Source organism: Zingiber officinale, chromosome 5A, assembly GCF_018446385.1.
Source record: "Zingiber officinale cultivar Zhangliang chromosome 5A, Zo_v1.1, whole genome shotgun sequence".
NCBI lineage: Eukaryota > Viridiplantae > Streptophyta > Magnoliopsida > Zingiberales > Zingiberaceae > Zingiber > Zingiber officinale.
The window spans coordinates 94713957-94726386 of record NC_055994.1 but is presented as its reverse complement, the minus strand read 5'-3'; positions in this window follow the sequence as shown (position 1 = coordinate 94726386).

Sequence of the window (12430 nt, the reverse complement as noted above, 5' to 3'; positions counted from 1 at the left end):
TTATCTTAACGCTTGCTTTAGCCCATATATAGACTTCTCAAGTCTACATACTCTATTTTCTTGACATTCAACAATGTAACCTTTTGGCTATGCCATATAGATTTCTTCATCAAGATTACCATTAAGGAAAGCTATTTTTACATGTCAAATTGTGCTACTATAGCTAGGATGATACGCATTGACACAAACTTCACAACTAGGGAGAATGTCTCTTCAAAATTAATACCCTCCATTTTGATATATTATTTTACAACTACACGAGCCTTGTATCGATTAATTGATTCATCTACTTTCCTCTTTACTTTGAGAATCCACTTATTCCTAATAGCCCTATAGCCCTGAGGAAGATCAACTAAATCTCAAACTTGATTCTTTCTCATTGACTTCATTTCTTCATCCATTGTAATTTTTCATTCTTTTCTAATTGAGCATCTCAAAGCGTCCTCAACTGTTCGAGGTTCCTCATCATCAACTGAGAGAATCATCAATGTCTCATTTTCAATGTCAAGTTAACTGACCCATTGGACCGGTCGATTAGGAATTCAGATCCTAAACTTAGTCTATTGTCTTTGTTAGAACTAATCTAATTAGATAGAGATTTCTAACCTATGTTATGTTATTATTTAATCTAAGCTCATTTAAGTCATTCTCAGACTTATTGATTAAACTCAGATCTGTTTGATTAATTCAATGCTCATTGGATTAAGTTTGATCCATTAAAATAAATCTAATCTTTTTGATCAAATCTGACACAATAGAACTAATCTGGTCATATTTGATCAACCCAACTTATGTAATCAAAACCACCCCAATTAATTCAATAATAAACTGATCTGGTTAAACCAACAAATGATTTGAACCAGCTTTAGATATTATTGAATCAAACTGGTCTGCTTAAATCAACTAATAATTTAAACCATACCTGAGTTTGATTGGACAAGTTGGTCTAGTTTAATTTTTAATTAATTGAACTATAAATTAATTAAATATATATTTATTAATTAATAATACATTTCTATATGTATATAATTAATTAATAAATATAGTTAATTAAATTTAATCAAGAATTTCTTTTCCTTTTTGATTTAATAAAATCAAAAATTTCCTCAAAACATAGCTTCATCATTTTAATTGATTAAACTGTTATTGGAGTCGATTAAAACTATTTTAATCGATTAAACTTTTTTCTTCTATGTCGTGACTGCGACACTCTCTTCTTCTGCCACGATGAATGCGGTTGTAGCGATTGTTGATCGTCGACCTCCCGACATGGTCGCTTGCACTCTTTGGCCACGAAAGTCGATAGCCAGCAAACAACCTCTCATGGCTCAATAACTGCGACAAATCATGACCCTGTCGCGATCTTGTCAGGCGACAACGGTAGAGAGATTTTTTTTCAACGAAGGGACAAGTTTCATGCATTTGTTAGAACTAAGGCACTGCTTCGATATCATTGTATCCTCTAATATGCATGAAACATAGGATACAACTATAAACGACGGTAAACACTTACAGTGATCTCTCGAGATGATCTTGATCTTTGCTTGATGTTGGAAGCACGATTGCAGATGAAACCGGAAAGCCCTTTGAGTTTCACGAGTCAAATCCCTTTCCTCAGTATGTTCTCCTTTGCATGAGATCACCTCTAATCCCCCTCCCTTTTTCTTCATGGCTTGGACACACTTATATAAGATGAGTGAGGAAGATGAAGGGGAAGGGGCGCCCCTTCATCTCCTTGACGTTTGCAGCAATGAGGGAGATGAAGGGGAAGCGACGCTCCTTTGTCTCCTCAACGTCCAACATTACCTGGTTGAGAAGGGACTGCATTAGATTCGATAGTTATAAAAAATACGCTTAGCAGTGAAGATAAATTAATCATTCTTAAAGGTAATATTTAGCTACATGTCAATGCTTTAATTAAGAAGTAAGTTAATAACTATTTGAACTTTTATAGGGAAATATTACCTTGTTGACGCTAAATTTATGTTGAAAAGTGGATTTCTTACACCTTATAAAAATGTAAGATACCACCTGAAGAAATACTCAAATCGACAACCACAAAACTATCGTGAATTGTTTAATTTGTGACATTCTTCCCTACGCAATGCAATTGAGCGATCATTTGGTGTTCTAAAAAAAAGATTTCCTATCATTGGAGATACTCAACCAACTTATAGTCTTGATGTACAATCATAAATAGTTCTTGCTTATTGCATATTATATAATTTTTTAAAGGAAGTTGATCCTGATGTGGAATATATTCACGAAGTAGATGAAGAATTGTCACGATAATCTCCACCACAAGAAGATGCGATTGAAGTAGTAAGTATTCAAAGGATTCAACATAAGGTGAACAATTAAGAAATCAGATAGCCATTTAAATGTGACAAGATTATGTATTGTAACCTTTTGATTTTTCATTTTACATGCTAAATTATGAGATACGATGGGGCATGGGCTTCATTTTGTTTAGCATGTTTTATTTTTGTAGCTAATGCTGTAAATTTTTGATTTGGTAAATTAACTTATGAATTATTATTTATTAATATATATTGACGGTAACTCTATTATGACATTTTCTATTTAGATTACTATTTATTATAATTAGAAATATTAAAAGAATTTCTCATCATGAAGAGAGAAAACATGAAATTGACAACCCGTATGGATGAAGCATTCATTGAGACATTATTAAATCAGCACTACCAAGGATTTTGATTGGATGAGACATTTACAACCACCACATATAATAAAATTATCATCGAATTGAAGCCCGTGATTTACCTCCTCCGTGTTGGCCCTGGGACGGGTTGGTGGGGGCACTGGGGCGAGTGTATTCGCCTTTTACCACCATTATCATCGAATTGAAAGAAAATCTTCAAATAGAATTCACTAAAGACTATATGAAGAATGGAATGAAGACACTCAAGGAAGATTTCAATGAGTCTTATGATTTTTTTAGGAATGGAAAATTAAGTGGTTTTTCTTGGAATCCATTCACAAAAACTAGGTGTGTCGAATCTGAAGTTTAGGAACAACTTATAAAGATAGGTGTTAATTAGAATTTTAATTGTTATTTGTTTCATTTATTTTTCATTAGAAATTGATATGTCTTTTATTAATTTTTATAGGAGAAACCTGATGCCATAAGTGGAAGACCAAAGTTGTGAGCAACTATAATAATTTGGAAGAACTCTTTGCTAAAGATAGAGAAACAAGAGAAGGTGCTGAAACAACAAAAGAAAAACGCAAGTGTTGGATGAATTAAACAAATGGAGTGTAGGTTGAAAGTATTATCGATATTGATTGGTTTGTGTGTGAAAAAGAAATAAGTTTGGAAGACTTTTCCTATTCAGGTAAAGATTTGGATGCACCATATTCAAAATATAGAAACAAAAAGAATCAAGTTTTAACAAATTCACAAAGGAAGAAAAAAAATCTCAAATGATGAAGAACATGAAGTTCTAAAGTGTGCACTTGACAATGTTGCTGAGGCAATTAAAGAGGGAAATTTCATTCTTCAGAATTCTAGAACTAGAGTTTATACAGAGAATGAGATCTTCAATGAGTTGATCGCTATTGGAGTCGAAGAAAATCAGATTGATGATTGCTACATTTTCCTCACAAAAAATCTGGATAAAGCAAGAACTTTTGGACAAGTTGATGTTTGATTCTCATTCTTGAATATCGACATGCTATGAGTGATGCAAATACTTTTGAAGATATAAAATTATTTTGAGTGGCTAAGATCCTTCTTTATATTACCTTTTGTGTTAGGATCTATAAATTAATTGAAGCTATGTAGATGTGCATGTTCATGTCTGTGTAGAGAATGTCTTGTGCCACTTTTAGTGAAGTTAATATTTTGAAATGAATCATGATTTAATGGTTAAGTCTTCATTAAATTTATTTATTTTTTATATTATTAGGAGCTTTGAATTTGTAGAAATTATTTAAATTTTCTTACAATAAAACATATTTATGAATAAGTTTGTAACAATATTTACATTATTCATGTTGTATAGCAACGAATAATTTTAAAAATTTTCATGATGAATAAATTTATTGGCTAATATATACAGTATCAAACATATAATTTTAGTTATAAAAAATTGAAGGTTATAAAATTCAAGTAAATATATTATTAAGTATTTTCCTTTCACTTTTCTCCAACTCCCAAATAAAAAAAATGATTTCCTTTCTTTTCTTTCCTCCACTCCCAAATAAAAAAACACATCATTTTTCTTTTCTTCCTTTCTCTCTCCTTCCTTTCTTTTCTCTTCTTTTCTTTTCCCTTCCAACTTCAAACTAAGTTTAAAAGTTTCTTCGTATAATAAAAGAAGAGAATTCATGTATATGCATCGTGTTTAGGATGCACAAAATGTAAGTACCCCGTGGTAGTTTTGATGTAGTCAATTAAGTTAACTTAGGTCCTGTGCATGTTTGATTCTTGTATCTAAGTGTGCAGGAGCTTAGGAACACAAGAAGTTGAGTGAAATATGCAATTAGTGAGAAGGATGGCATGGGAAAGAAGCCGACGGGCTCGGTACATCCAAGGGATGAGGTGCTGCGGAAGAGTACACCAGTGGACAAGAAGGACGTGTGCAACGTTTAAGGGACGAGAAGCCGAGGAGGAAGCCTGCTCGAGGAGAAGGCCAGAAGATGAGTCCGGATGAGCACAATTCCAGATGGATAAAATCACCCAGACGATCAGAGCAGCGAAAAAGCTTATAGGGAGCTGCGGAGCTACTGGAGGCACCTCTTTGCCTTTCTGTGGGAAGGCGCCTTCAACCGCCCTTTGAAGGTACCTTAGATTGAGCAATATGTAACCGTTAGTGAAGATAAAACCTTATTTTCACTCGCCTCACTGGAGGCACGTTCCACCTTATTAGAGGCACCTTCTAGCCTCGGATAAAATTTTTTCAGGGGCTATAAAAAGACCCCTGGACTTAGGAAATATATAACAACTTCTGTATTAACTGTTGGGACCGATGTGCCCGCTAGAGGGGGGTGAATAGCGTCTCATCGCGCGCTTGTCGGTTGCGTCTTGATGATGATATGCAACGGAAATAAAATACAAGACTCATACAATGCTAACAAGTAGGTTTACTTAGTATCCACTTCAAGAAAAGGTGACAAATCCAAGGATCCACACATGACACGCTCCTCCACTATGAAAACCTCCTTCTCGGTCACAGCCGGAGCCGGAGAAGCCTCATACAAACTCTCACACACACAAACACAAATACAAGAAGAAATTATGAGAATACAAGTGAATACACCTTTCTTCTTGCTACTTGTTGTTGCCTCTTGAATCTTGGAGATGCTCCCCAAGTGCCTTCAAGAACTGGCGTGAATGTTGGAGAAATCGCCGTGAGGATCAGAGAAGAATCGCAGGAAAAAGCTCGCAAAGAACCAGCGAAGAAAATGCTCCGCCCAGGCTATATACAGTGCCTCCAATCGATTGAAATCAACCCCAATCGATTGCCACGTCAGCACCGCTCCATCGCAGCCATCCATCACCCACATCCTGTACAACGGTCACTTCCCAATCGATCGACCGATCGATTGGGACTGCCTGAATCGATCGCCCGATCGATTCGATGCCTTTTTGTGCTCTTGCGTCCGCGTGAGAGCTTCTGCTGCCCAATCGATCGACCGATAGATTGGCAGCTCCCAATCGATCCCCCGATCGATTGGGAAAGTCTCTGTGCTCGCGATTTCACATCCCAATCGATCAATCGATTGATTGGGCTTTCCCACAATATCAGCACAGTCCAAATCGATCGACCGATGGATTTGGATCCTGTTCAATCGATCACCCGATCGATTGAACACTCTGAACTTGACTCAAACTCAAGTCCAAAGTTCCAAACCCAACTTCCGGTTAACCATGACCTGTTGGGTCTCCATGCCTTGTATTTGGCCACACCCGACCAACCTCGAACTAGCCTTCTAGCCTCCTCCATCAGTCTTGCGTCCCTCGGATATCCCCCCATCCTTCACACCTTTCCTTCAGGAGCTTCCTTCAGCCTCATCCTTGTTGTCGGGTCTTCCTTGCCAAGTCCTACCAGGACTTACCTTGCCAAGACCACATGCTTGGACTTACACCCTTTTCCAAGATCACACTTGGACTTTCCAATTGCTCGGCTCCTCACCAGGACTTTCTCCTTTGCCAAGATCACACTTGGACTTTCCAATTGCCTGGCTCCTCACCAGGACTTTCCCCTTTGCCAAGATCACACTTGGACTTTCTCCTGCCTAGCTCCACACTAGGACTTTCCCGTTGCCTGGCTCCTCACCAAGACTTTCTCCTGCCTAGCTCCATACTAGGACTTTCCCGTTGTCTGGCTCCTCACCAGGACTTTCTCTTGCCTAACTCCTCACTAGGACTTTCTCCTGCCTAGCTCCTCACTAGGACTTTCCCGTTGCTTGGCTCCTCACCAGGACTTTCCAAATGTCAAACCTCCAGTTAGGACTTTCACAGTCAAGTCTTTTATCAACCTTGACCTATTTAACTTGTATTCTCATCAACCTGGTCAACCCTTTGATCATCTCCACAACTGGACGATTGCTCCAGCAATCTCCTTATTTTGTCAAACATCAAAACTCAAATCCTGACTCAAGCTTAACTCAACTCAAACTTAGTCAAACTGGTCAAACTTAACCTAGGGAAATTGCCCCAACAATCTCTCCCTTTTTGATGTTTGACAATACCTCTAAGTTAGGCTAAATTCCATAGCCTTAACCTCTTCTTTATCACAAGGTTAAATCCCATAGCCTTAACCTCTTCTTTATACCAAGGCTAAATCCCATAGCCTTAACCTTTTCTTTATCACAAGGCTAAATCCCATAGCCTTATTTCCTTCATGACAAGGCATGAATGAAGGTTTCCTTCATTCTCTCTATTTCCTAGAGGGCAAACTCCCCCTGCTTGGGATGAAGGCCTAACTTAACCTTCCATTCTCCCCCTTTGTCACACATCAAAAATTGAAAACAAATTCTTCTCCATAAGAGTTAACTCTACGTTGTTTACAACCTCATATGTTGTTAACAACCCTACAATGAAGATCTCATATTCTTCATTGCCACCTAAGCTCCCCCTTGAGCTCACACTGCTCATCTTAGAGCATGCATCAACTTCCCAATGAAACTCCCATTCATTGTATTCAATGCTCCCCCTTGAGCAGTAATCTTCTTCACAATGCTCATCTGAGAGCATTTTCCACTTTACCAATGAAGGTCCGATCCCCTTCATTAATCCAATGCTCCCCCTTGAGCAGTAACCTACTCCACAATACTCATCTGAGAGCATTTATCATCCTAGCAATGAAGATAACCAATCTTTCATTGTTCTCCAATACTCGACCCTAAGTATTATCCATCACGAAGGTTTAACCCCCTTCCAAGGTCCTTGAAGATAAATTTTCATGCATTCAAGGAGTAATACCCCTTAAATATGGTCAAACTTCTGTCATTACACTAACAATGACTTGGAGTTCCTAAACAATTAGGAAAATCAAAACTTGAAGTTTTTGTTAGAGTGTATACTAAAAGCCTAGCTTTTGGTATAAACATTTATCTAGAAATAAGAATCACATTGATCAAATGTCTACATTTATGATAAATGTAGTTATTCAATTAATTTATATTGTAGATAACATGGTGTGTGGTGTCACACACAGAGGATCATGTTATCAGTACCTTATAAATTATAAACAGTAGCTCACGACCATGATGGAAAGGAACAAACCATTGGAAGGTCGTAGTGTAATTAGGTGTTAGTTTATCTTAACTATATAATTACACTAGTACACTAAGAGTGTATTGAGTAGGACCATTAGAGGTCGTTTCTTTTATACTGACTTTATAAACAAAGACCTCGGTTATTATGGAAGTGTGCTCTTAATCCTAATATAATAACAACCTATTTTTGATATTTATTTCTTTAATTTATCAATGGGTGAGATTTAGTTCGATAAATCAATAAGCGATAAGTTGGAAATGATATCACTTATAGTGTGTTGTTGATTATAGAAGGAAGCGTGTCCTAGTAATCTAGGTTGAGAATGTCCCCAAGAGGAGCTCATGGGATTGTCGTATTAAACCCCAGGTGGACTTTGTAGGAGTCCTGTCAAGAAATTTAGACCTCCCTGTCTGGTGTGACAATCAAGCATTCTGGGCGTAATATCATCCAGTGGTGAAATATACACACAACCACGCAGTATATATATATCTCACTCGGTTGGAACAAAACCAACACAACGAAAATGACGAAACCCAATACAAACTGCTAGCCGGCTAGGCTTAAACAACCAACAACAAATACAAAATACCACATAACAACATGACACTCCAAAACAAACCGAGCTAAACAAATGATACGTAAACAAACAAAACATCGTGAAACCGATAAGTCTTCGATGTGGCGTGGGAACCGAGATGGGATATTCAGCGACACCGAAACCAACTGGTACACGAAAAGATAGTATCAGCGGGGTGAGTTCATGACTCGTGAATACCGATGGACGTGAGTAGTAAGATATATCTAAAGAACAAACATGGAATACGACTTCTAATCATATATAGGAAAGGTAATGGCGGGAAGTGTACTCACCAGGAACTCTATCCGAAAGGTCGTCACAAAGTGTCGATAATCCGTATGCGGTCAGTATGTATCGACCAAATCGTGACGAATCAAATCGTAAAAATATAAATATAAACGATCGTATGATCTTAATGATGCGTCACGGCCGGTCGATCGTCTCGCGAATGGTGAGGCCAGGGTGGGTGTAACAAGACTCTGTCGTCACTACTCACGATGGTGACCGAGTGGACGGGATCTTGTCGAGTACTCGTGTCTGTGACCCCAAATCGTAAATGGGAGCTCGATGCTCTCGTCTCCGTGCGATGACGGGGAGGACATCTCTGCCATTACCAGTCACCGACCAACGGAGCAACAGAGTCCGTCTGCGGCTACTTCTGCTACACTAAATGCCAGTGAAGCCAAACAGAGCGGCGGCTACCACGCTGAGTCCTCGGACCAGCGGAGCCTAACAGCAACATGATATACCACTAATCCATGAGTGGTGGTGTGTGCGAATATAACTGGCGATGGGCTCAACCATAGTGGAGCCGATAATCGACATGCAACGTCGATCGTGATGCGTGTCACGTAACAAAATCGATCAACATAACCATATCCATATATCTGAAATGGGTCTTGTAAAGTGATGGTCGCATACCAAATCTAGAATACATGGTCGGATAGAATATCAAAACCTATGTCCCGACATAATAAGTATGGAATATCCGATCGATAGAAAATCCATATATCGTAATATGGGTACCACAAGATGTCGAGGGTCAATCCACTGATCTAGGGCATAGGGTCCTCATGGTATATGACCTAGATCCTAAACATATCTCCTTCCATAACATACGTACCAACAATATGCACATATCAAGAATCAAGGTCTAGGTACACGAATCATATATGATATACAAATAGAGGTACACAAGCCAGTCATGGCATAAAACCTAAGTATCAGACAATCTCGATACACATGACTGAAACCAAAAATCCAGAACCTGTCCTAACCTCAGTAAAACATGGTATGTCACTTACTCTAGAAACTAAGATACATAAGGTAATAAAGTACTCATGGCAATAAGATACTCATGGCAACAAATCATGTGATATAAGCACGAATACATCACAGACGACAAATTTAACATGCTATGGATATCAAACAGTGACATACCAAAGGCAAACATGTTCATTGCTTGTAGTTATAAAATACTATGCATATCCAATGACAATATCATAAAAGATAAGTCAAGAGGTACCCGCCTCCAATGTAAATCGAGCTAATCAACCTCTATGTCGATGTGCTCATCCCGAATACGAATCCTGTAATAAATCATACAGTTTAGCTAAAAACACAATAGCTAAACTAAATCCTAATCCAATTAGGAAACTATGTTTTTATTCCATTTAATTATCCACACCTTACCTCAACTATTTATAATTACTTAAATTGAACGGAAGGATCTACTTAGGTAATGTTACCCAAATAGAAAGCAATTCCTTACCCCAATTCGAAGGTGGTTAATGGTAATACACAGCTGTCAACAGAGGTTTACTGTTGCCCTATTCCTTTTTACTTGCCCAAATCTAGATCTGCAGATTACTCTCCAATTAATGGTGGTGATCAAGGATCTGATGAAGGAAGTTATCTTCTGTCTACGATAATGTTGACCGGAGCCAACCGCAGCAATGTTTCCTCAACAATCATCCCATATCAGTACCACTTAGAGATTAGATCCCCAACTAACAAACTAGGAAGAGTACTTACCCAAGATCCCCATGACCAGAGAGTAAGAAAAATAAAAATCGACAACTGATGCTAGGGCACGACGGCTGAATGAGGGGTCGACTGCGTCATCGACCTGGTCTCCTGCGAAGGGGAGGAAACCTGCACTTAGTGTTGCTCCCTGCTCGTCGGGCTCATCGGCGTCGTTGCCGACGACTGGTGGTCGACGGATCTAAGCAGACGGGAGAGCAGCGTCGGCTGAGACTCCAGAGGAGATAGGTTCGGCCAGCAGTGGCTCAAGCGTCGCTGGCACTTGGGCAAGGATGGAAGAGAAGAGAGGAAGACTCGGAGGCTTTGGCGATGAAAAGGAAGAGAAGAGAAGGTTTGGCTGGGTGAAGAAGGGGAGGAGACGAAGCGAAAAAGAAAAGTGGAGTCGGCAGAGAAATCGGAGAGAATTAAAGAGGGGAAAGGAAAACTATTTAATAAATTAATATATACATATATATTATATATAATATAATATATATATAGAAATCGGAGAGAATTAAAGGGGGAAAGGGAAACGGTTTTAATAAATTAATATATACATATATTATATATATATATATATATATATATATATATATATATATATATAGCTTAGGCTTAAATTATTAAATCATAAGTTGACTTTCCCAATCAATTTCCATTGAATGGATATTTCAAACAGGCTTTCTGTGGCCCAATATTTATCCCATTAAATTTGACATACGAACTCCGAAAAATTCTCAGAAAATTTCTAAAAATTTCCTTATGATTATTCGTCCTTTTTCGGTATTTTACAGACTTAGTCCGACATGATGATAAAGTTGAGTGGTACTACTCTTGGAGCTAGATATTAATTAAGTGAGTTGTCAGTAACTTACTTAATTAGTGGACATTTGTTATCTTAAACACAGGGAGACTAACACACTCATGATAAGAAGGAGCCCAAAATGTAATTTGGGATTGGTGCGGTAGTTCAATAATAGTTCTTTAGTGGAATGAATTATTATTGATGAAATTAAGTTGTGTGTTCGGGGCGAACACGGGATGCTTAATTTCATCGGGAGACCAAAACCAATTCCTCCTCTCGGTCCCTATCGTAGCCTCTTAATTATAGAGTACTATACCCACCTATACCCACCTTCTTACCCATCCTATAGGGGTCGGCCAAGCTAGCTTGGAGACAGCTAGGGACGGCCATAGGCATGTTCATGGGTTCATGTGGCCGCCCTATTTAAATAAAATTTTTCTTATGTGGATAATATAATTTAAAAGAGAGTTTAAAAATTTAAATCCTTCCTTTTATAAGATTCTACAAAAGATTAAGAGAAGAGTTAAAATCTCTTTCCTTATTTGTAGATTAAAAGGTTGATTTTAATTTTGGTAAAAACTTTCCTTTTAATTATATTCATGATTTAAAAGAAAGTTTAAAAATTAAAAATTCTCTTTTATTAGTTTCTACAAAAGATTAAGAAAAGATTTAATATCTTTCCTTATTTGTAGATTGAAAGGAGATTTTAATTTTTTAGAGATAACTTTTCTTTTTAGAAATTATCCACATGTTTAAAAGAAAGATTTAAATTTATAAAATTTCTTTTTATTAACCAATCATGAAGGGATTAAAATTATCGGAGAAATTTTTATAAATTTCTAGAAACAAATTAGGAAGTTTTAATTTTTGTTTTAATTAAAACTCTCCTTGTTTTGGGGAGAAGAGTGGCCGGCCATTATAATTTGAAAAGAGAAAATTATTTTAATTAAATAAATTTTCCTTTTCAATGGCAAAAGAATTAAGGAAGTTTTTATTAAATTTTCTTTATTTGCCAAGATCAAGGATTATAAAAGAGGGGGTAGAGGAGGCTTCAATGCTAACGACTCTATTCTATTTTTCCTCTCTTTTCTCCTTGGGTGTGGCCGGCCCTTTCTTTCCTCTCCTCTCCTTTGTGTGGCCGAAACCTTCTTATGGTGGAGATAGCTTTGGTGGCCGGATCTAAGAAGGAGAAGAAGGAGAGAAAAGAAGTCTCTTTTCTAGCATCCCTTGGAGCATGGTGGTGGTGGCCGAACCTCTTCATCCTAGGAGAAGTTTTGAT